This window comes from Calonectris borealis, chromosome 7 (genome assembly GCF_964195595.1).
Source record: "Calonectris borealis chromosome 7, bCalBor7.hap1.2, whole genome shotgun sequence".
In the NCBI taxonomy this organism is placed as follows: domain Eukaryota; kingdom Metazoa; phylum Chordata; class Aves; order Procellariiformes; family Procellariidae; genus Calonectris; species Calonectris borealis.
Genome location: NC_134318.1, coordinates 21,255,955 through 21,282,316, shown reverse-complemented (window position 1 = coordinate 21,282,316; position 26,362 = coordinate 21,255,955). Strand labels below are relative to the sequence as shown.

The following is a 26,362-nucleotide window of genomic DNA, read 5'->3' as shown; positions in this document are numbered from 1 at the left end:
ACATAGCTTCAGTTTTTCTTCCTAACTATGAGGTGCTACATCCATCAAATGTAGGTATATGGAAATAGGAGATACAACATCCTTTCATCCTTACCGCCCTTTGTAGACATCCAGGCTGCAGTAAAAGACAGTTTATCATTTTGATTTTAGTAGTCAAAGAGCAGTTAAACTAAATGACCTGGGGAAAACAGGTCTTGGAGAAGGCTGTAAGCTACTGAGAAAATTAGCCTCTTCCTTTGACTCTGTCTCTACAGAGAAGAGATCATGGACTTTAAACTCCAAGATAACAAATAAAGTTAAATACTACTTCCTGAGTCTGGATCTTGTTCTTGGCACTCCACAAAGAATAATATCCACAGATCTTCACAACAATAGGGCTTTTTTTTGGTGGTGGTGGTTTTTTTTAAAAGCTGTTTTTTCCATGATACACACATTTCCCACAGCTCACACTGAGGTATCTGATCAGGCTTTAGACTCTTATCTTACAGTCCCTGTCTCTTGTTAGTGAGTTCATCTCTCTGGGAATAGTACTACAAAAAGCACTGAAAAGAGAAAGACATTGCAAAGGAGCTTGTGTGAAAAGCAATTTTGCTTTATGTGTTTTAAATCTAAATGGCTTTTCATTCTGATTCCCCAACAAATCACTTCAGTTCATGTTTAATGAAAAAAAAAAAAACTGTTCAAGGTAGATTATTATACATTAATTGCTACTGTCAGTGAACCATTCGAGCTCTCAGTAGGAAAACATAATGACTGCCAAACAAATAAATATAATATTTAGGACACTTGAAGCTTGCCATCAAATGGACAGATTGTTACACTGTGCAGATCACCTCACCCAGCAGACACACACAGGGGTTACTCTGTTCTCAAGCTGCAATGTCATTCACCAAAATACTTTGTCTGAGCATTGAATATCCTATTTGTGAGGACTTTGGACTAATTCAAGATCCCTACCCATAAGCAACCTGATGCCTGTTAAGCAGTGAACCAGACCAGTTAGACCACAGCACAACCTTTTGTGGCATACAGAAGACAAAGACCACCTTGAAGGACACATTCATTTGAGGATTTAGGCATTAAAGGTGCACATCCATATTGCTACTGGTTTGAGTTTGTTTACCCTTCATCCACCTGTACTTGCTCCAGATACTGCACAATCTTAACTTCTGCTCATGTTTATTTCTAAGCCTTTAACACTTGGTTCCTCTCCTGCTTCCACATGTCTCTAGACAGTAATGAAAGCTGGAATGAGTTATGCATTTTTTTTATTATCATAGCACCTAAAAACGCTGTGCAAATACATAACATGTACTGCCTCAAAGACTTACAGCCTAAGAATCAGACATCACAACCCTTTCATTATATTAGATCCTTCCCCATTTAGCATGCTCAATAACCCAGCACCACTTTGCCCCATAACAGTCACAATAAAAACCCAGTAAACATGGAGCTTCCACACCAAGCCATTTCAAAGATAACTTAAACTAGAATAAACTAGCAAACTTTCCAAAAGTGGACTTAAAATAAATATTCAGACTTCCATTTCTAGTGTGAGGATGGATCTGAAGCTTTTCTTGTACAATATTTTTTCCTATGTAGCACGAGTCTCTGCATTAATGGCAATTAAATATTCATTAACTAACTGTACTTGGTATGCAAGCCAGTGCAAACCAAAACTGCCTATTGTAGCAAAAAAGGAGGCAGACGCATTCAAGAACCTGCCGTGGAAAACTTCATAGGGTATATTAATGGATTTGATTTCCATTTAACAGCTTACTACACAGTTTCAGCATTTTCAAATGACAGCAGTATGCCATTATAACTATGAATAGAGTAATATTTTCCCAGCTGTATTTACAGCCTTTTGCAAACCACTGCTCAAAAACAGGTGTTTTATCCTCTCCATATGGTACATTCTCAGAAGAACATTACTGACTTTTTCTACTCAGGATATTCAGAGAGGCCCAAGGTATTTGGGAACCCAACTGTTATTAAAAATCTCATGCCTTTCAGCACCTGTGAAATTCTCAGTCAAAGAAACAAGGGAATTTATCTTGACTTTTCAAAGTTAGTTTCTGAGACAAAATAGCTCTTTGGAATTTGGGGCTTAAATTTTATGTCATGGTATGCTTCCTTCAACATCACTATGCCTAACCAACAACTTTTTGTTGGTATTTTGCTACCAGTTTTCCTCCTTCGTCCCAATATAAGAATGTGCTAGGAACATCATCCACATAGAAACCAAAGCTGGAACACTTTAACTTAGAAGTACGAACCTCTGCTGCTTCAGATTAAAAAACTTTGTCTATCAGCTCAGAGGAAGCTCTACAATGTGGTCCAGCTCTGGGGTATATAGAGCCACCCTTTATTACTGAGAGCTGCTCTAGTATGACATTATTGTATGTTAGTAAAGGTTTCACTGGCTTCTCTACCTTTACCCCTTTTAGTAAGTGTTCTTCAGCATCCAGTAAATTCCAGGTGTATTTGACAATGAAATAATTTCCAGGGGTTACAGAGGAAAACCAAATATTTGACATTTAAAAGTAAATAAAGAAAAATACCTCTCAACAGTGTTTCTGAGCAATAGTTTTGCATTCATCTTCGAAGAAGCCTTAACAGAGAATGAAAAAACACAGCCACAGTGTGATGCTAGATGTAAGACCTAGACAGACCACTCAAAATTTTCCCCTTGGAATTCACTGCTCACCTTAAACAACCTTGTTGAATGGTCACACACAAATCTGAGATAGATCAGTCTCTCTCAAACTTGTTCAGCAGCTTTGAGACAAATGGCATTATTCAGACTGCCTGTTACATGTGCCCGACTTTGGTTTTGTGACTACTATGCCATTTTAGTTCAAGACCGCAATAAGCACTTTAGACTACCTGAAATTCAAGAAAAGCCTGACTCCTTACACCATCAATGGATGAGAGCAAACATAATGTCTACATTGCATATCTATTACTGGCATTTGAATATAGTCCAAAGTGATTACATCAGTGGACATGGGAAGGGCTATCGATGCCATCTATCTGGACCTCTGTAAGGCCTTTGACATGGTCCCCCACAACATCCTTCTCTCTAAACTACAGAGGTATGGATTTGATGGGTGGACTGTCTGGTGGGTGAAGAATTGGTTGGATGGACACATCCAGGGGTAGTGGTCAATGGCTCAATGTCCATCTGGAGATCGGTGACAAGTGGTGTCCCTCAGGGGTCCATACTGGGACCGGTACTGTTTAGTATCTTCATCAATGCCATAGACAGTGGGATCGAGTGCACCCTCAGCAAGTTTGCAGACAACACCAAGCTGAGTGGTGTGGTCGACACGCCTGAGGGACGGGATGCCATCCAGAGGGATCTGGACAAGCTCAAGAAGTGGGCCCATGTCAACCTCATGAGATTCAACAAGGCCAAGTGCAGGGTCCTGCACCTGGGCCGGGGGAACCCCCGGTATCAATACAGGCTGGGGCATGAAGGGATTGAGACCAGCCCTGACGAGAAGGAGTTGGGGGTACTGGTGGATGAAAAGCTGGACATGAGCTGGCAACGTGCGCTTGCAGCCCAGAAGGCCAACTGTATCCTAGGCTACGTCAAAGAAGCGTGGCCAGCAGGTGAGGGAGGTGATTCTGCCCCTCTACTCTGCTCTGGTGAGACCCCACCTGGAGTACTACGCCCAGCTCTGGAGCACTCAGCACAAGAAAGACATGGACCTCTTGGAGTGGTTCCAGAGGGGGGCCACGAAAATGATCAGGGGGTGGAACATCTCTCCTATGAAGAAAGGGTGAGAGAGTTGGGGTTATTCAGCCTGGAGAAGAGAAGGCTTCGGGGAGACCTTATTACAGGCTTTCAGTACATAAAGGGGGCTTATAAGAAAGATGGGGACAAACTTTTTAGGGCCTGTTGCGACAGGACAAGGGGGAATGGTTTTAAACTAAAAGGTGGTAGATTCAGACTAGATATAAAGAAGAAATTTTTTACAGTGAGGGTGGTAAAACACTGGCACCGGTTGCCCAGAGAGGTGGTAGATGCCCCATCCCTGGAAACATTCAAGGTCAGGTTGGACGGGGCTCTGAGCAACCTGATCTAGTTGAAGATGTCCCTGCCCATGGCAGGGGGTGTTGGACTAGATGACCTTTAAAGGTCCCTTCCAACCCAAACTATTCTATGATTCTATGATATCCCAGGTAGGTCATAAGATTCTCAACCCATATAATCTGTATGAGTTTTAACTCTGATACAAATGGGCATAACACCAAAGTCAAGGACAGATGAGCTGGATCAACTTACAGTTTAGCTGAATTTAGCCACATGCTTGAAAAGAAACTTCTCTCTTGTGCAAGAATCTCTGAATTGACTATTGAGAACTTAGTAACAATTCTCTGAGACATACAAAATCAATAATGATCATATTAACTCCAAATATCTAAAAATCAGACTGCTGCACAACTGAATTTTTGAAGACCTTTTCAGAATTTACAGGGCCCAGTCCTGCAAATTCTGAAGTTTTTTAATGTTTACTCATTTCTCTGCTAGGAGAAGGATCAAGGTAAGTACTAAGTTTAAAGGATAAGTTTAAAACATTTTCAAGAAATTTCTTTGGAAACAAACTGAAGTTCCTAAACGACTGCCTACTGAACATGTGCCTGAAAGACAAATTTCCTTTTGCAAGAATTCAAAGTTCAATGAAAGCAATCCAAGGAATGGCAATAGTCTGAGAAGACACTAAGATTCAAGCCAATGAGATATCTACCATGGATTTCTCTGACAGTTGCTAACGTCTCTTGTAAGTCTCTATTCATATCGATAGAAGAAGCATGAAATGGCTCCAGACTGTAGCCCAGCTGGTGTTGGAAGTGGCACAGGCTATGTATGCGTCCTATCAGCCCCACATCCACTCCAGCCCAGCCCTACAATATGGGCTCACTCAAGCTGGTGACTCATAGCGCTTTGGAGGACAAAAATCAATAACAAATTCAGAGCTTTTCACGTCTTCTTCAGTAATTTGAATACTACTAATTTAAAAAATCTATCAAAAACTATTGTGTTCCGACCACTGTTTTGTGGCCTTCAGGGGTGCTTTCAGGATAGTTCCTGCTATCCAGCAGGCAGCTATACACAGGTATTTAGGCACCTAGAGATACATGAAGCCTCCTAATCAGATCCACAGTGTGAATTAGGAGTCTAATTTACTTAGGCAGTTCTGAAATCCCATTTAGAGTCTAATGGCTCTTAAGCAAATAAATACCTTTGAAAATCTGACTCTAGGTCACTTAAAGTATAAAGATTATAACAATGGATGACAGCAGTTGGTAGTCTCAATGCAAAGGCTCCACGCCTTGTAGGAGGTGCAATTTGCCCTTTAGTTCCAGAGACAAATCCCCTGGAAGAGGAATAAAGAACTTTGTAGTATATATATGGAGGTAACTGGGCAGCCATATTAGAATGACTGTTTGCTACTTACAGCAGGAGAAGATACTGATTTTGCACTTTCAAAGGAGTATTCAGTGGCATAAAAGACTACTATTTCTAATTATATCTAGTATTATATATATACACACCACTTTTATAACATTTCCACCAAGTTAAAAGATCACATCATATCAATTATTACCAAGGAGTATTCTGAACAAGCACCAAATGGTGTCTCAAATATAAAAAGACTCAAAATTATTCCTTTAGCATGGCATAATGCCAAATTAAATATACAGTCAAATATACTTTCCTTACCACCCTTTGGGGATCCACCCTAAGGGAAGCTGTCCTGCGAGCAAATACCCAGCTGCCATTCCCAGAGCAGCACAGTTCTATACCATATCCTTACATCGGGCTTCTGCAGAACTGCCACAACGTAGTCAAAAGGATAAAGTTTAAACAAAGACTTTTGATTCCACTGCTGAACCAGCAGATCTTCTTCACCCGTCTATCACTGTGTTCTAACAAGAGAAATTGATGAGTTTCTGAAGGCTGAGATGTGAAAGCTGGAACCAGTGCCTGCAATGGTTTAAAAAATGCTTGGTTCTGTTAAAGGCAATGTTGATTAACACTAACAGGGAATGTCATTTTTTTAATGGAGCCTCTTCTAAGCACAGAAGGGTTTCACTCCTCAGTAGCTAAACTGAGAACACGGTGATTTCAAGATGTGTTTTTATATAAAGCGTTTAAAAAAACACAAGCCCAGCCTGCACCTGAAAATTCCTGTCTTTTCCCTGAAACAATGCAGAGCAGAATTGCAAAACAGCATAGCTCCCTCATTAAACTGGCCAACGCACATAAACACAAATGAAATTATGGCTCACTAAAAAATATTTTCTAGCTACTCACTAAAATAGCTTTGGGAGACCAGGTCCATACATGGAATAAAATGGCTTTCACTGCAGTCCTAAGCCAAACTCTCCTCTGGAATGACATTTTAGGTAATATAAACAGTTTAAAGGCAAATGTAGAGCAGAGCAGCCTAGTTTTATACAACCAGTGCAACAAAACTGAGATTTATTCTGTCCTGAATTAAGCTCTTTATATTGTTTCTACTTAAGAAGGAAAAGTATCGAATGCAACAATTCCTACAAATTTACCTTTCACTACAAACACTTTCATAATCTATTTTCGATTTCACCAAACAACAGCAGGCCCAAGCAAAGCGGGCAGAATTTTGGCCCTACTCATTTGAAAACAGTGCAAGCTTTGCCCTTTCTGCTGTTCAAGCAACTTAACTGGTGGCAGAAGTCCTCCCACTGCTTTTCCAATAAACTTTGTAACAATAGTTACATAAAGATCTTGGAGTGCATGACTTCTTAGATGCAGACGGATGCTTTTCAAAATACCTGCTTGCATCCTTCAGCTTAGATCAGAAATGCAGAATCTGTATTTAGAGATAAAAACCCTTTCAAGAACTCTGTAGTGTTCAGAGCACCGTGGGATGAGTCATTAACCCTCATGACTTCCTGGTGCACTATGTACAGAAATTCTCATTTTATCTGGGAGCACAGGGGAGAAACAAAGAAGAAGTTTGATCAGCAGCACACAGCATAATGACAGATATAAATAATGCTTTCATCTTTTAGTTCTACTTCACAAGCTTTTCTGAATGTCTGCAAATCAAGTCTAACGAAACTGCTAGAACTGTGTGGATTTACGTGGAAATGGAAGGACCAAAATCAATTAATGGAAAGTGTTGTAAAGCCACCTGAAACACAGCCTTCAGTAGTGCCTGTTCCCTACACCCGACTCCCTTCTCCAGGACCCAGACACATCTGTCTCCTCATGGTGTTCTGGCACAGCATCTGGTAGCTGAACACTCCGCAGCACACCACAAACATTTATCAAAGCATGTTTCAACTCATGTTACACGTGCGGGGGTGGATTTGGTGAGATAAATAGCATTCCTCCCCATTTCACACATGAATTAATGAAGGTGTAACACGGTGGGCGGACATGAATAGGAACATGGGTTAGCAAGGGGTGCCAGGCAGCCCGGGCAAGCCGGGGAGACGCTATTCAGGCAAGACAGTGGTGTGCAAATGCAATGCCTCACTGTGACTAACCATCACTGCCTGCATCGCCTGCCTGTCACACCACTTCTCGTTCATGAACGACGAGGCAGAGGAATGAAAGAATTTGCCCAAAGTGCAGCCAGACTCTGACAGAGCTGGTATCAGAACCAGACACTGATTCAGAGCTCCTTTCTCTAAACGTTAGGACCACATGCTTTCTCTGTTACCACCTATGAAATACAAATGACAGTACACTGTACAACGCATGTCATAGTGCACCAGAACATGTCTGATAGGAAGTGTGAGGACATTTTATGCCAAAGCCCAGTACTTGCATGCATGTGAATGGTTAGCAGGATCTGTTCATCAATAACCTGCGTCTCAGATGCGTCAGAATAATGCCTAAGAGACTGAAAAGCCTGTCTGAAAAAGAAATCAGAACAAGAGTGACAAAAGAGAAAAATAAGCAGATGGTTATATGCTAAAACAGGATAGACAAGCATTTAGGAAAAATGGAATGCCTAAGTTTAGCCAGGACAATAGCAAAAAACAGCAAGAAATCATTGCTAAATATTACTTTAGATAAAATTTCAGAATAGCAGCAAACACACACAAGAACATTCACACCAGGAAAGAATTACAGAAGCAGGGAATTTTGACTTTAAGTCTGTGGATGAGAAAACAGAACTGTAATAGTTTAGAGGACAAATTTCACGCAGCACATTTAGAGACAGAAATTGCAATCACGGGTTCTGGCCAGCCTGGGTCTGACACACATTTTATCATTATTGGAGAACTTTAATGGATGATTTTTGCACCTCGTAACAGCCATTCAGAGCACTACTTGCTGTTAAGATTTGCACTATAGCTCATTAGAGTTACAAGAGTTACAACGAGCTGAATTAAGATTTTTGTGGCATGAGCGATTCTGGGCTTCAAACTGCAGAATTTGGCTATCATCTTAGAAGATGACCACCTTGAAACCAGGCCTATGGCTAAACATTCAGAAATCAGGAGAGCTGGCTCTCTCAACTCAAGAATTTTGTTTTAACCATAAGGTTTTGCTTTGAGGTTTTCACCTCATAAATGATACATTTTGAATCTTTATTACATTTGATTTTTTCTTCTTTGGTTCAGAGCTTTTAGAAATCACATTTTGATGCTTTCCTCTGAAAATTTCTTCTATTGCTTTCCAGAGAAATAATAATCCTCCACTAGGACACCTCAGTACTGTCACAAAAATAATTATTCATTTTTCCTTTTCCAAGCAGGTTAAGAGGGAGGCTGGAAAGGAGAAAAAGACCATATTTAATCATCTGAAGTACTTAATAAATCATTTAAAATGCCTGAAAAACATCAATAACTTATAAACTAATTTAAATCAGACCATCTGAGTCTGAGCCATCCAATTTTTTTCTCAGTTTTAAAATACCACACATAGACAACCTTAAAGGATGCTCAGATAAGGGATTCTGGTTCAGTTACTAGTGAAAGAAGAGGAAGACAAAAACAAATTCTGAGAGCACCCACATTGCTCAGATACTGGTAGGGGGCAGGGGGAGTGGAATCAGCTGTAGAGATACCCACATATGAAACTCACAGAATTTTTTTAGGTGCTTTTCTCAATCATTCAACAATCCCTTACTGCCACTGAGCTCTTTACTGCTTACCATCATGCTGCTTAGGAGGGGAAATAAAAAGACCAGTGTTTAATGTTCCAGACAGAAACCATGACAATATATAAACAAAATGCTGAATTTAAATTCTAGTACAGACTGATTAGATTGACAGACAAGTTGGAGTGAAATGATGTCAGGTTCAGTGAACCAAGTGTAAAGGTCTTTATGATTACATTGGCATTTTTGCCTCAGTTGCAGGTGTCAGTGGCTATATTGGATTATGTCACCTGGGAATTTAAATACAATCATACATTTCTAATGAAAAAATGGCACATGTGAGTAATACAGCTCCATATTATCTTAATTATATATTGTAATTACAATTACAGCAGCACTGCTACTGGGATGAAATTATCGCGACTGAGCCTCTCCATACTCCATGCAGGCCTTTCACGGGCGTCTCACACAGCCTCACCTGAACTCGCACTACAAAATCAGTGACAAAGACCAGAATGTGACCTCTGTCCGGGTATAAGGACAGGGCTTTCATTGCCCTGAGTTGGCTCAGAAAAAGAAAGAACAAAATTTAATTTCTATGTATAATACTGAGGTTCCTCGAAGCAGGAGCTAAAAATAAGTGAAGGCATTTTTCCTCAGAGAAAATGGACAGCCACTGTACTCTGTGGAAAATACACATTAGTGACCATTCCAGTCTCACGATGATGATGTCCCTTAAGGCCAAGAAGGACCAACTGAACTAAACCCACAGTACTCTTCTGCTGTTCCTATGCTTCTTGACAAAAGGGACCTGGAATCCCTGCCTATCTTAGAGTACCTAGAAAGACAGTGTGGCATAAGCAAGGACAGACTTTCTAGTTACCAGCCTTGACAGTATCCCAGCAACATGGTACACACCACAGGGCTTAATTCAGAACACTGCTTTCCTTCTCAAATACTTTCCTTTCCTCTTAGCAATAGAGATTTTACAGATAGGCATGCTGGTATGATGAATTTCACACAGAGAAGGCATCACTGTCCTGTTACGTTAACTTTGCAAGGTTGTCTTACTCAATTTAGTGTCAGTGCCCATCAGAACCACAGACCTGAAAGGTTGCACTGGAGTAATCAAATGTGACAGCATTTTGCTCAAATCCAGATCAAAACTCTGTTTCTAATCTTGCTTGGAACTTAAGCCTGAATTTAAAGTAAACCAGTACAGAAAAAAGTATCACCACCTCATCCATTTCCTAAAGGAAAGCAGCAACTATGTGGGGAATAGGTGAGGCTGTAAAAACACAGGATTCTCCTCTTGCATTTTGCATTCTCCTCAATGTCTTTTCATGGTTGTTCTCTCTCTCATAGAGAAGCACTGAGGGACACGTTGCCCATGGTGCAAAGAAGGAGCATATTACTGCACTGAGGCTGTGCAACCTTCTCAATTATGGAAACAACATATGAGTTACCTGTGGCTTCACTGATGGCACAGTGCTTGTGTCATTTGCAGTTCCTCAGCAAGGACAGCAAGCACATGTTCTTGCTCCAAAAGCACAAATCCCTAAGCAGGGAGATAATGCTTTCCAATACTCTCCAATAGCTATTCCAAAGGCAGCAGAGGACTTACAATACACAGTTAAAACAGTTACCATTTATCCTGCAGAGCACTGAGTATATAGACATACAAATCAAGCACAAAACCAACCCATCACAAAGCACTAGAATACTTCATAATCCCAAACAACATCTATCGGGAAATGTTTTCAGATATATGAATTAGTTTAAGAAAAAAAGATCTAATTTTTTTATACCTCTCTTAACCTTCTCAGGGAATCAAATCCATTAAATTGGCTACTATGTTCAGGCAATTCAAAAACACTTCCTAGAAGTCATCCATACATAGTATTAACAAGACACACAGAGTTAAGTAAAAGAGAAGCAGGAGTCTAGAGTTTGTTTTCTGTCTGGATCTGAAGGACAGGGTGTGACTTTGTGACTTATCTTGTTTCCTCGGAAGGGAGAACAACCCTGGCCTGTGTTGCCAGACAGATTCTGCCTAGCAGCCTTCCTGGCCCTTCCTTCCACCTCAGCCCCGTGCATCTCCCTCGCCCCCAGTCACACACTCACATATACGCTGACCCTTTATCAAAGTCAGCTTTTATAAACCAAGCCCCAGTGGCATGATTAGGACCTTATAAAATGAAAAACAAAACACTCCTGCATGAAGAAATAGAATGATTCCCTGAAGCCAGGGTAATTACTAATCATCAACAGCAGCAAAAAGGGGTGTGTTTTAAACTCCTCCATGTTCAGTGGCACAGAAATTGTGAAGCTCTCTGGTAAGGGGAAAAAAGTTGCAACTCAGATTTTTCACTTACAGCAAACAATGGCAGCCTGACTAATTCCATAGAAAAAGACTTGTTCAACATATTTAGTTAATATTACTACTATAAATAATATCTTGCTTATCAGTCTAATTCATGTAACATCGACTTCCGTGATAAAATACATTCCAGTATTCCAGTATTCCTTCCAGTTCTGTGCCCTCTTTTTTTAATTCCTAAAGGTCTAAAAACTGTTTAAAATAAGGAAGAAAAGTGTTTGGGACTTTTCCGACACTTGTTCTTTTCATTGAGAATATCACTTGTCATCTTCTCTGGCTTCCTTAGATGTCTTAGACATAGACTTGAAGCTCCTTCAGCCATCTACCTGAGCAAGCTGTTACATTCTGGAAAACAGCAACTTTTCTCCCAAATATTTATTCAGGTGTTCAAAAGCTTGGGGTTTTTGCTTGTTTGTTTTAAACTTTTAAGCCATCTAAATAAAAATACCTCTTCCCTGGACAGTTAGTCAGCTTTCATTTTCATAATATCCTTGAGATAATTCTACCAGATCATCAATTATGCATACACTCTGGAAGAAATTTAAAAAAAAAAAAAATTTAAAAAAAAAAAAAAAAGAAAAGGAAACAAGACATGCTTTTCTCATATAGAAGAAAACCAGAGGTAGAAAACAGAGGGACCCTTTGGGCCTTTTTTATATAGAACAGGGGAAAAAAAAAAACCACAAGAGATCACAAATGTACTTTTTATCTTGTATAGATTACTTAATGATAGCTTGCAAAAGTCCCCAGAAGGACATTAAACACTTCATTCATTTAGTTCATCTACTAAATATGGGGGGGTACAGAAATTAAAAACCCTCTGCACTTGAGGACAACCACCTAGCAGGCAGTTAGCTGCTCTGCAATCGTATCATAAACATAATTTTTAGATTCAAAATTACATTATCTTATGAAATATTAAAGTGGCAGGAAGGGAAATTATCATAAGATTAAACTAAATTTCTTTGGATTAAAAAACATTTTAAAATCTAGAAAGGTTTTTTTAGATTAAGGAAGGAAATCAGTTTCTGCATAAGAGTCCAGCTGACAGGAGTATGTGTGCTGAATCTCTTGTTCCTTCGCTAACCGAATTTGTTTTCTGTTTCCTTGTGCTCCTTTCCTTTTGTGGTTCCAGCTTTCCTAATTTGGGCATCCAAAAGTAAACCGAGACTAGTCGTGTAGATTCCTTCTATAGTAAATGAAGTTGGGATAACTCATTGTTGGAGTAACCAGAGAAGGCTACAGCGAAGTAAGAGGAAACCCACACATTTTATCATTCTGCTGCTCCTTGTCCATGGCCTGTTCTTAAGATTGTCCTCTTATTCTGGTTGGGACAGCACAGAGCACTAGAGTCTCCTGATCCACACCTGGGGCTCCCAGACATGAGAGCCAGACTCCCAGCAGGGAGACTGCCCACTTATTTTAATAGTCACAGTGAACTTTGTGTACAGCCCTTCTCTCAACATAAGCCCACATCTGTGATACATGCTATGCCAGCAGCTACCACGACAAAAAAAAATAGTTAATTCTGCCACATCAACATTGCTGCTTGATTCTGAGTTGGCCCTTAAAAAAAAAAAGCCAGATGCAAACTGATAGACCCAAATACCCTTTAAGTCATAGGCTGGTCATCCTTAATAATGCTAATAAAAATGGAGTAAACTTACATGGGTACTTTAGAAGGGCTTGAGCATGTAATTCACACCCAAGGATGTGAACGCTGCGTGCACACTGAGTGAACCAAGCATCACCTGGTCCGAAATTCGGGAAACAGTGGTTCTTCTATAGGAACCATTAAGGACCTTGGGAAGATCTATGAGACTTGTTAACTTTATGTGACATGTAAGGTGAGTGTCTGGGGTATAAAATGGCTTGGGGAAAGTGACAGTCTTATTTTAGTTCTTTTAATGTCCAGGGTATCCAGTGAATTGAATTATGTGTGATTACTGAATTATTAGTGATTGAATAGCTGCTCTTCCATCACACTGCGTATCTGCCTCAGGGTCCCCCTGTGCTATCATTGTTCTGGGAGCATAAACAACAGTCTTATACCCTTAACGATGCCAAGACACTTTTTGCACATGTTCTCTGTTGCATACAACTAAAGAAGAAATTTTTCTCACTCAGACTCAGATCTGGCCTCAGGTTAGGCTCCAAATACTTCAGCTATGCTTCTGGGTTCAGGTCTCAGCATCAGGCATCAGCACTGTACCCAGCTGGCGTTACAATGCAGCTCTTCAAGACAGTGGGTATTATAGCGTGTAGCACACATCCAGAATGCTTAATGGAAACAGAAGCCCTCAGTGGGAAATTATAGCTTTTACAGGAACATACGGTCCACAACCACTCAGTGGCTATAAAAGTGTTTATCTCAACATTTCATGGAGAGGACAGCAAAACAGAATTGAAAGATAACATACACTGCTTCTGAAAATCTTGTGACTAGCAGACTTGCACAAAACACTGACCAAACAAAAGAAAATGTAGAAAGCTCCAATATTTAGAGTGGAAGCTTATGGTAGTGAAGATGATTAAGTCAACTACAGCAATGATTTTTTTTTTTCCCACAAAGATAGCATCTCACATATCTATTGTACTTTCCATTCATAATGACTCAAAGTCACTCCAATAAACCACACACGGTGAAAGTTCTTGTACTCACTGCAGGGAACACAGACACTTCTGGGGTAGGTTACAACAGATGCTTGGAACTGTGCCTCTATGGCATATCCAAAATGAGAGGATACCACCAGAGTTAATGTCTCTGTACACTTGCAAAGTGCCAGGCAGAGATGGTCAGACCTCTTGCTCACATTTTCTCTTATGAGTCCACTAACTACTTGCCGTGGAGATATCACAATCAGCACACACCCAGCAGGACTGCCTTGCACTGAGCAATCAACATTGCTTCCTGCATCATTTATGTTTTCATGTAAATTCAAATATTAGAGGTGGACAGAACACCCCTCTCCTGCCCAAAAATCACCTTGAGCACTAGCACAAATAAACCAAGTTCTTACTGTACAGTAGAAGGCAACCCTGACTGGCCAGCAAAAATTCTCCAGCTGCATAAATGGGAGAGTGGAAGCATAAAAGAACGTTGTGTAATTTACCCATCACCCTGCTCTATATCAGTAACAGAGCTGGAAATAGAAACCTCCCCTATTAGACACCATATCAAGAGGCATGACAGGTGCTTCACAGAGCCCTGTTCCAAAGCATGTGTAAACTAGAATGTGGGCTTAACGTCACAGGGAGGCAAGGACAGGTGCCGAGACAGGCTCAGTTAAGCTTGCTGGTCAATGCTTTCCCCTGCATCTACCCTGTATGCAGTCACCAGCTTGCAGGAGATGAATTTCTATCGTTTTGTCTGCACCTATGTGATGACAAGAGGAGGTAACGCAACAGTGACTCGCTTCTAATAGAGCCTTAATAATGAAAGGCAGTGATCCCAAAGCTCCTTATTCAAGCAAAATGGTCTTCATTTCAGTGGAAGCCTTCCCAAATACAAAATGGAATGCATTCTCAGACTTGGCCTTAGTTTACTAAGCCATCAGAAACAGAATTAATACAAGGACAGACGATGGTTTGGTGAGATGCCAAGTAAAGCAGACTTTTTACAGGATTAAGCTTTGTCCGAGAAGCTAACTGTCAATCAGAGGCTAGTTCGGCATCAAGGAGTCACCTAAGATAAGGAGGTCTGTGACATCCAGCGGCTCAAGCAGTGAGGATTTCTTGTCACTCATTGCTACGAGGCAAATGGAGGCTCTGGGGTGTCCTTGTACTCGGGACTCACGAAGGACTTCTGTCACCAGGTGACTGTCTTAGCTGATGTGGCAGAGAAGCAGCATGATATTTTTGAAGGTCATGAGTCTATATAAAATTATTATGGTTGATTTTTCTTTTTTAATTCAACAGCTAGATTTCACTTGAAAAAACTTCACTGAAGTGACTTATATGAGTACATAACCTGGATGGGATCCAATTGCTGGGTAGTGAGCCGCTATCCACTAACAGTGATTTTGCTTTAGCTCATGTAGCAGGGAACATACTAGAGCACATGGGTCTTAATTAAAGCCTGTAATCAGCCTGAAATTCCTACAGACTTCTCCCATCTTCATCACAAAGGTGGGAGACCTGGTGGCCTAGTACTGCTACAGTACTGCAAAATACTAGTAAAGGGATAAAACCTATGATAGACAGGCATGAAATCATTTATCATAAAATTTTAGTCTTCCTGTAAAAGAAAAGAAACTATCTGTGTACAAACAGCCATCATATCTCTTGGCCAAGGGCTTATAAGCTTTCATAACAGAACAAGGGCATATCATGAATTAGTCACAGGATTTCACAGGGCTGAACTACAAGCCTTTATGAATACCAGGCTCTGTAAATTAGATTATATTGTTTTTAAAAAAAATCACAACACAGTACTTCACCTAAGATGACAGTAGGACAATGTCTGACAAAAAAGAGGAGAAATGTCACATTTAATAAAAAAAGAAAACCCACCCAGTTCCAGTGACAACCAAAAAGTAAATTAAAATGTTCACGTGAACACATTAAGACGGGTAATTTCCAACAGCTCTGCTTTGGGAGGGAGAGGTGGAGATGCCCACATTGTCTTCTCTTACTAGACTGTAAGCTGGTAATATCTTCGGCCCTTTCCAGAGCTCCTCTATCAACTTTCTTTGAGGAATCTATACAAGCCCTAGACTACCAGGAAACACTGAACCGCTCGTGACTGGATCCTCCCTGCAGGCTGGCCTCTGGAAGTTGCCAACGTCATCTCTTCACAGCAAGGAATCTCTGCAGCAGTGGGGAGAATCACAGGGCAAACAGTGTAGTGTTCAACAGGAGTTTTTGGCATCTGCTGTGAATCATGCCAACTGCGGTACGGCAGTAAGGGGCTATTCCACCCACTGAGCCTAAAGCGTTCCTCAAAAGTAACAGCAAACTACAATGCCATTGCAGTATTTCCACACTCACTCTCTATTAATTCCAGGCCAACTTATTTAAAAACCAAAAGGGAGAAATTATTTAACATCCTGTCCTGACAACTCAGCCCAAAATCTTTCTGGATAAATCTAGTTCAATGAAGTCAATGAGATTGTTTCCATCAACTCCAATAAGTTTGGATCAGATCTTGGGTCCCTTGCACTGGCAAGGGCTGGAACACAGCTAACAGTTACAGTCTGATTAAGCATGAGTCACAAAATACCACAGCTTACACTGTGTCTGAGCTCTCGTGAGTGCAGTATCAGCAGCAGAACATTTGTTTGGGTCAACACAATGAGCACATGCCTGACACTATGGTTTTCAGTGGGACAAATATGCACATCTTAGTGTGCTCATAGCTTGTTTGTTCTAGTAAAAAACAAAGCAAGACAGCAAGAAAGAACAAAAGTGAAGGCTGTGAGATGGCAAAGAGTTGTTGTCCTCTCTTTAATGAGGCCTCACAACATAGCAGGTGATTCTCCAGAGGCCATCTGCCAACCTTACGAATGCACACATTAGGACATTAATACTACAACCCCCCCTCCAATGGAGGAGATGGAGGAGATGAGGGGAGATGTTGAGGTGCTTCTACTCCTGCCAGCAATCTGATTGCAAAACAAGAGACTTGGGTTCTTTTTAATCAAAATTCCACCCAAAGAGAAACAGCCATACAAAATATATAGATTGAGGAAAAAGACTTACTGGCAGGAGTGCCACGAGTTAAAGCCAGCTGCAGGGAGAAGGAGCACCTCTGCCTCATTCATTTCCTGCGCTGAACAGAATGATTTTATGTGGAACGTCTGACTGCTATGTCTATCCCACTTTCCACCCTTCAGAGCTAAATAACAGGATTCCCTTCTGTCCCTCCATGGCTTCTAAGCCAAGAATCTCCAGCTAATTTACTTGCTTGATAAACCCTTTTTCTTAGAGTTCTTACTGTTTGGTTTTAGCACCACGATACAGACTAATGTTTTTAAAGAAGATCACAACCATCATGTAAAGATATGTGCATCACACTTCTCAGCTAATTAGAAATAAAACATGAGCACATGATTAAGTCTACTAATCACTCATTCAGTGTCATAAGCACAAAGACTGATGGCCAGTCATTTGCCCCATTCATATCCATTTGTTATACAATGGGGCACAGTGACCCAGGAATTGTAGTAGGAAACAATCTTTGGGGTCTTTGTTTCATTTTTCTAAGTATAAATGATTTTTAAGAAAACAACCACAGCCTTGTGATTAAAATATTGATACTGGTTTTAGATAGTGTTCCAGAGACCACCTAGCAAACTGAAGCGATAAATGATATGTATTTTAAGAACACTTTTATTAAAAACTTACTGTTAATAAGTATACCCAGGCTTGAAGATCTGTTCTATCATGAGTATCAGTCTTACAGTCAGTACAATAGCCATCTCTCTGTTAAGATGTTGTTAAGTTTCTTTTCTTTTTAAGTACTTTCAGGCATTTTTTCTACGGATAATATATCTCATGATTGAATGAGCAGTGTATTATTTATGAAAGTCTTCGCAGAGGAAGTCTCACAAAACTGTACGGACTGCTATGAAAGAGAGGTTAGAAAGTCTGTGGGTTTTCTACTGCTAGCTTTGTCTCATACCTATCTGAGGCAGGAGAGGACTCACTACCAAATATGCAAACTGTCCAATGACACCAGATCACAGACCAAAGCTGAGCTACAAAGCCAAGGAAAGGAAAAGGTGGCAGCCCACCAGGCCCCATCTCATTCCTAACGCAAGAGTCCGTGTCAACAGCACTACACCCCTCCATCCTCCTCTTAGCCCTCCCACTCCCACTCTTCTCACTTACTTAGCCCAACAGCGTGCTGGGTCAATGCTGTCTCTGGCGTGTTTGCACAAGGCCTGTTGTTATGAGGACTTTGATCTTAGTTGGTGCCAGTGTTGTTTGAATCCAAGCAATAAAACAGAACCTGCTGCAAAAAAAGGTCAAGAACAATAATACATTGTTTGTATTATAGCACTGCCATATGTGTAACTAAGCACCACTTTTAGGAGAACCACAACACAATTTGTACAGGTCTTCGAAACATCTAGATGTTAGAATAGCAAGCAAAGACCGTACAAGTATTTTGTTGACGTGCTCAGGATGCTAAATTCATATCCAAGTGTCTTCAGTGTCGAAGGAAATATGATTTCCAGGTTTGGGGTCTCTGATTCTATGATTTTTCGTACATTTGTACAGTTGGCTATAAAGACCTCTAACTCACAGATATGCTAATAGATGGTGCCTAATAATATGGCTAGGTAGAACCAAACCATGTATTCTTCATGAATGTGAGTCTACCCTAGTCTTACAGCACCATGCTACCCCTGCTTGGCACATCTCACCTTCTAGAAAGCAAACTTTCTGCCACACGGATTTGCATTTATTCGACATTCATATAACATCTTGCATAAGGGGAGCACAAATTTGCTGGACATATAAATGTACAACAAATCTCAAAAAAAAAAAAATTTGGTTACTTACCCAACAAAACAGATTCAGAGAGGTGCTGCACAGAAAGCGAGAAGAAACTGAAGCTAAGATAGAGTGAGGAAACAAATATTTACATAATCTTTGTTCTTTTTTAATCTTTTATAGGAAGCTATATAAGTTCTTAGCATATATTGTGAATAGTTTTTTCTCTGCTGTTGTAAACTCTTAAAAGAAGAAAAGTATCAATAGACAAGATAAAAAGATAAAAAATAAAAAGGTGTAAAATATTTAGTGGGTTCTTTTAATAATTAATCAGTCTAAGAGCTTTCAATCTAGCTGTACTGACAGCACAGCCAGACCTTTCAAGAGAAGAAACAAAACTAAATATCTAGTCACCTATTAAAATGTGTTACCAGAGTGCTATTTCTAGCCCTTCAAACGTCACACTGCATCAGGAGAAACTGCGATACCTAATCATTCTTTCCTGAAGCTTTTAACTGTCACCCAACATGTTTGTGCATGTGATATATTCTTTCCCAATTTTGCAGACTTGTGCCCAACAGGTTTTTGAGAAGATTTCTTCTCGAGACACATGTTATATTGGTACGGGGTGCTAAACTGTAATTCATCGCGATTTTCTTTACGATACAAGACTTGACTGGTAACTCTAAGATGATATACAGAATACTACATGCAGTATCTCTCACACTACATGATGGGGGGTACTCCATTGTAATTAACACAAAGATCTTCTCTAAGGCTTCTGGAGACAGAGATTGTATCCTCATAGTCGTCTAGAGCAGTGAATCCACTTACTTCCTGGAAGGAGCCCTCAGGATGGGCGTGTTCAGTGACCCTGCTGGTATTCCCAGAGAAAAGCTTAGACACAGCCAGCACTGTGAGGAGACCCTACAGGGTACAGCCTCTAGTCATGCCATCTACCCTTGCAGTGATGATTTCAGGTGGCCAAGATGAGGTGGGAATCATTTGAAAATACCCCACAGTCTCACATTACCTGATGCAAGGACTTGCAGTAGCGTTTTTAGGCAGCCTGAACTCACACTCAGTTCAGACTCTTTGCTAGGGACAGTATGATGCCAGACCCCAGGTGCCAGTGTGTTAGCCAGCACCTAGGACCTGGGTCATCCTCCAAGGCACAATGTCGACACCGACAGATCACATTAGTCTTCCTGTTTTTTTCCCCCCTACCAAGCACTGGCTCGGCTGCCTCCTATCATGACCATACAAATCTCTACACGGAGTTAAGCAAAAGACTGCCAACCACACTTCAATATCCACCAAGTATTTGCGGAGCTCAGTGCTGCATGACCAGCTACTCTCTCAGTACAGCTTACGTTTTGCGACTAACTTACCCCCAAAACACAAGAATGGCTTTCCATGAGGATGAGAGGTACTTCATATGCAAATAAATTTCACCCAAGTTTTCAGAAAAATAACCATGTGTAAAACCAACACTTTATTCCATAAAATTCTACAAAATTAGTCAATAAAAGGGAGTTACAAGTACCACCACTGCAAAGACGTCTTATTTGAACAACCGCTTGCAAATAGTTTTCCACAATATTTAGAACGCTCAGACAGAGCACACCACAACAAAGAACACGGAGAGTAGGAAACAGACCTAGTACAATCTAGTACTATCCCTCGCTTAAATAACACCGATGATAAATGGATAAATACCTATAAATTCACTTAGACTGGACAGTGTTGTAAATATATCATTATCTACCATAAATGCTGTATAAACTCTCAGATGAATTGATTTTTGAGATATCTGAGTATTTTTGAGATAATGACAGCTTAATTCCACATTATATCAAATAAGATTCTGTTCCAACGCAGGGCTCATTGCTTTTTCTTAGCTCTTCTAAACTGCGGGCTTGAGCTAAGTGAGGGCTAACGCTACCTTACGTGTCATTACTGCTATTGACATAGCTGGGCAAAATTCCAAGTGCACAGTCCCTAAATCTGGCCTTTCTCTCTTAGGGCCTCACATGACTAACTGACCCTGCTTGACTCGCAAGAACCATGCCTATGATTATAAAAGGCATTTGACTGTGAGGACCATTAGGCTTGGCCTTCCTGCAAGGGCATCACTGGTGCCTCTTGTAAGAGCAATGCTGCAGGCACTGGAAAGTGGGCTGAAACTCACAAAACTCATAATAATAACTGAACAACCACTACTTTTGACCTTTAAATGCTAGGATCAATACAGACATAGAAACAAAGAAAAATGGACTCATGCTCTGTTATCAGCCTCCCTTTTCACACAGTCATCTTCATCTGCTCTAGGAAAAACATAACTTCTGCTCCTTATGTGAACAAGTGTTGCTGTGTTTATTCAAAACCAGAATAGGGCCGTATTTCATTCATATTATGTAAATAATTGATTCTTTGAAAGACCAGAATAGCTATAAATCAAACCTGTAGGCAAACTATGTTTTCATGCATGCTGCTGTTTCCTGTTTTCCCATTTTGATGGAGGCATTGAAAACCCCCAGCCGTTACAGTACTGAATCATCTTCTCTTGGTTCTCAGGATAAGAGGAAGTGGAATTACTTCAGAAGTCTTCCTAACAAAGAATAATTTTAGCAACAGTTTGCTTTCTAAGATAAGGCTACTCACTTCAAAGTTTTTATTGTTTATGAAGAGGGCAAACATCAATAAGCTGTTACAAGATTGGCTATGGATATAAAAGATAATTTCTTGTAGAAATTGCTTTACCACTCCACGTCTCATTTCCTTCAGCTGTAAAGTGATGGCAGAGTTGCCTGCCTATGCTGGCATCTGTAGATAAGAAACAGATTTAGTGCTACACTATAATTCTGCTGCTAGAGAGACTTCACACAGGATATGGAACAAACTTGCCCAAAAATCAATCCAGACCATCTCCTCTTACTGTGAATGGGTAGGAAACCCAAACACCCAGGTTTACATTGTACACATTAGACAGGTGTAAAAGTAAAGGGAGAGAGAGAGAATAAAATACCTACTGACATACAGGCATTCACACACCCAAATTCAGATATGAAGTGTCTGATCTGAGAAGCACATCACAAACCAGTTTTTCTACCTAATTACTCTCATCTAATACTATTTGTTTTTCTAAACACATTCCAACAAACAGCATCTATGATGCAGGAATCCAAAATTACTTAATCATGCTTCATGATATCTCAGTGAGACCACGAGAAGGTATTTATAAAGGTATTATTCCTTCTAGTATTTAAATAGCATTTCTCTCTGGGATGGCATGTCGTGTCTATTTTAGCAACACTCAGCAACCACACACAACAAGGAGAATGAGGCATAACTGTATCTAGTTAGCAGAGTTATTACAGAGTGGCCAACCATCACTATCCAAGCTGCTGTCCTGTTTGACATGGATCAATTTTCATGTGAAAAGAACTGCGGAGTGCTGAAGAACCCAAGCATGCATGGCACCAGCATGACACCTTCTTTGAAAGACACCTCCAGTAGCACATTTGCCTTTACTGCCACGCTTGGATAAGCACTGTCTCAGCTGAGTGTGAAGACACGACATCACCACTTCCCAAAACCTCTCCTCTAACTGATCCAAATACCAAGTCAGTCCAAAACCTGCTTATATCATGGTGTGTCACAGGGTCACAATATTGTCTGCACAGGAACAGAGGCTGAAATCATACTGAAGTCGAAGGTCAGGTTTATAAATCCCTATTTAGATATACAGACAAAGTGCCAATCACCTAAGGAAAAGGAAAAAGTGAGGGGAAGCATCTGGGTACCCAGCATTGTTGAAAACCCAGGCTTTTGTTAGACTCCTACTTCAGAAATCTTGAGCAGCAAGTAAAAGCCACAGCATATTCTTTTACACAATAAGAGCAAAGAATAAAACAACCTACCCATGACTGAGAACTTCAAAGGCCTGAATTAAAAACAATTTTCAAAAAACACTTAACATTATTCATGCTGCCAGTGCATTTCCCAATGCCGAATAAATACAAAGCAAAAATCTCACCAAAAAAAAAAGCTTCTCTGCTGAAAACTTCTTGTTCACTTTTAAAGGCTCAAGCAGTTTCCAAAATCCTATAGGTAGCCTCTGCTCTGATATAAATTATGCTAAGCAATGAAAGTGCTGACCCTGTCTTAACACTTGCACCACAAACACCACACATTGTACAACCTAATTCCGTAACGCTCATTCACATATATAGGTCCACAGAAGTTAATGGGATTATGGAAGGGATTGAAGACTTCGGGATCAGACCAACAGAACCTCTCTGGCTCATTGCAAAGGACTCAGCAAAGAGAGAAAACACGATGATTGTTCACCCATCTTGGGAGATACATACTATAGTTTTCGCTCAAAACAAAACAAACAAAAACATCAACAGCACTGCTTTGGTATCCCCACCTGCCCTGTTCTATAACAGACCAAAGAGGCATTTAGTGACGTTAAGGACCAGAAAACTGAAAAAACACCAAAGAAACATAGAGGAAGAGATAATTAACCAGTGTAGCGCCCTGCTGCAGGATACCATTGAGACAAAGCATTCTGTAGTCGTTTCATCAATTAATTAGCACATTGTATACAGTAACACATCAGAATAAATAAATTCTGTGACCTGCCATCGCTTAATAGTGATCCAAGTGTCTGCACACACATGCATGTGCCCAAGTACACATACACGGAGCACATCCTTAAAAATAGGACATGTAATTTGCACAAAGGTTTAACATTCCTGTTTTTTCCCCAGATTCAACCTTTGCAGAAACAGTAAACTCGTAATTCAACATTTGCAGAGTGCTTCAAAGTTTCTCTGAGCTCTCCTTTTCCCCCCCATTCCAAATATTTTCCCTCCCCTACAAACAGAAAACACAAGAAGAGACCTGTTTATCACATGACCTTCCTTTGGAGGAATCCTTACATTTGTACTCTCTGAACCACTTACGTATTGAAGAAAAAGGAAGCTGCAAATAATATTCACATGCATAATATGGAGCATGCAATTCTTATCTTCCTGACTTTTAGGTTAGGCTCCTGGGCATGTGAAATTTATTAGGCACTGTTTCTTTCTTCTTGTAGACAGCTTAGGCGTGAGCTTGTGTGTATGTGTGTGTTTCTGTTCACGTTTACAAAAAATCTGATGTATTCCAAAAAAGGCACACTCGCTGTGTTTTGACTACCTAAATATCACTACTTACATCTTTTTATGGCATTATCAATCAATATTGGCTTTATAGAACAGGATTATCTCTAAATATAACTACTCCTATTTAAAAATAATAAGTATACTTACTGAACAAGGAAAGGGGAGTGTAAAAGAAATGGGAGTCATTAGGGACACTAATGTGACACATACATATTTTCTGTATGTGTATACATGCAGCAGAACCAATGTGGTCCAGCCTTTAGAAGTCAAGAGATACTAACTCTGCTAGTAACCTTGAGTAAGCTAAACCTCCCCTTGCTTTCCTGTACCTTCTAGGTAGAGAAACTGTCTGGGACAGATACTGTTTCTTTTTATGACATGATAACAACAAATACAAGAGAGAACAATCTTTCAGTAGCATAATCCATAAAAATGAAATACTAATGTAGCAAATATTGCCACAGAACAGCAGAAGTAACAGCAGTACCAGGCAGAATAAAGAAGCAGCAACTACAAGTAAGCAAACACTGATCTTTGGGTAGAAGAGTGAAGAGCACATTCTGCTTAGAAGAAATCCCACTAACAATCATCTGGGCTCCACTCTGATCCCCTTGATTTGGGGGCTACGATGAATGCCCATACGTGGAGGTGTAGCAACCATGGCACTGACACCAGCACAGGGCACTTACTGGTTAAAAATCAAACATGGGTAACACCAGGAGCACAGGCAGTTTTGCTGAAATGAGATCTGCACAGCAGGGCAGCCATGGCTTTTCTTCATTATCCTAATAGCCTAATAAATAAATAAGGGATAGTTGTGTCCATGGTAATCACGCTGGTGATTTTTTTTCCCTTCCTTTCCAAGACACCTTGGGAGAGAGGTAGCCATACCAGGGCTGCAGAATCTGATCTGTACATAAAAAACTGAGACCTAAATGAAGCCCTTTCTGTGATAGGATTTAATTAAAACTACTGTGAATTCTCAGGCATCTAAACCACCTACCATTCATCAGGCCCTGGTGATACCTGAAGCTGCTGCCAATTATTTTTCACTCCTGAATTTCTTATGAACAGATTGCAAAAGGTATTTACAGCTCTGCATAGAAGCACACAAAATACAAATCCTCAGAAACGACAGAGTGAGACTAACCAGTAGCCTCTTCTCCACTTAAGACACACATCAGTTTCATACCCTGCCATTCCCAGCTTCTGTTTTATCCAAACTACAGCAAGTATCGGCTTCCTAAAGTACAGTATTCTCAGCATGTCACACGCAGGGCAGCATCCATGCGCCGCTGACTTGGTAATTGCATTATCTGCAGCCGCTGATGAATGAACAACCGTAATGCATACATCCTGGCTTTAGCTCTCTCGGGACAAGGAGACACAGACTCCCCATACCAGATTCACTCAGTCTGCTGAGTCCGAAGGCACACAGAAAATGCCCGTGTGCATTCCCTCTCATTTTAAAAGCAGTGTTGTATTCTGCTCCCCCTTCCCACTGACAGAAGAATAACATTTCTATTTACAAGCACGAGAAACTCATGCCCAAATCTACTTCTCTGCATCTGCAATCTATTTTACCTGCAAATAACAAGGCTTGAATAAAGGCTTGCAAAAAATTGTGGTGTAACAGCGACCACATCTCCAGATATTAGAAAAAAATAGAGAGAGAGAGGCGCTAATACACCCCAGCATAATGGCCCTTTAAAGAACACCTAGTCCTTATGGGTATAAAAAATCTCAAGAATAAAATGGAGCCAAGGCGATTGTCACCGCAGAGCGGGGGGGACTGACCAGCTGCAACAGCTGCGAAAGCCCCACCTGCTCCGAAAAGTTAATCGCGCAGACGAGCTTACCTTGGAGAGGCAGCGGCAGCCCCCGCGCCCGCCAAGACGGGACGCCGCAGCCCCGCTCGCCCGAGCCGTGCAGCCGCGGCTCTCCCGGCAGGCGGTGGCCGCCCATCGGCACCGCCCCCCGCCCGCCCGCCCGGCGGCGGCGGCGGCGCGGGAACCACCCGCTCGGCGCCGGAACGGAGCGAGCCCTTTTCACCAGCGCAGCAGAAAAAAGGGCCTGCGCTTCCCAGTCCGGGGAAAAAAACCCAAACCCAGCCCTGAGGAAGGCGTGAGCGGAGCGGCGGCCGCCCGGCTGGCAGCGCGGGCGCGGGGGGATGCGGCAGCCCCGCGCCCGACCTGTTGCGTGTGTCGGTCGCGGTTGGCTCCCGGGGTGGTGAAATCTGAGGATTGGGGGCTGGG

The 26,362-nt window shown here is 41.0% G+C and overlaps 1 protein-coding gene across 1 annotated transcript in view; it reads right to left on the bottom strand.

Moving 5' to 3' along the window:
• SORBS1 (sorbin and SH3 domain containing 1) overlaps window positions 1-26,097 on the bottom strand; it is a 177,383-nt gene extending 151,286 nt beyond the window's left edge. Inside the window, exon 1 of the mRNA XM_075154483.1 lies at window positions 25,967-26,097. The gene's annotated coding sequence lies outside the window, so the exon portion shown is untranslated. The remainder of the gene's footprint in view (window positions 1-25,966) is intronic.
• Window positions 26,098-26,362: the final 265 nt, after the last annotated feature.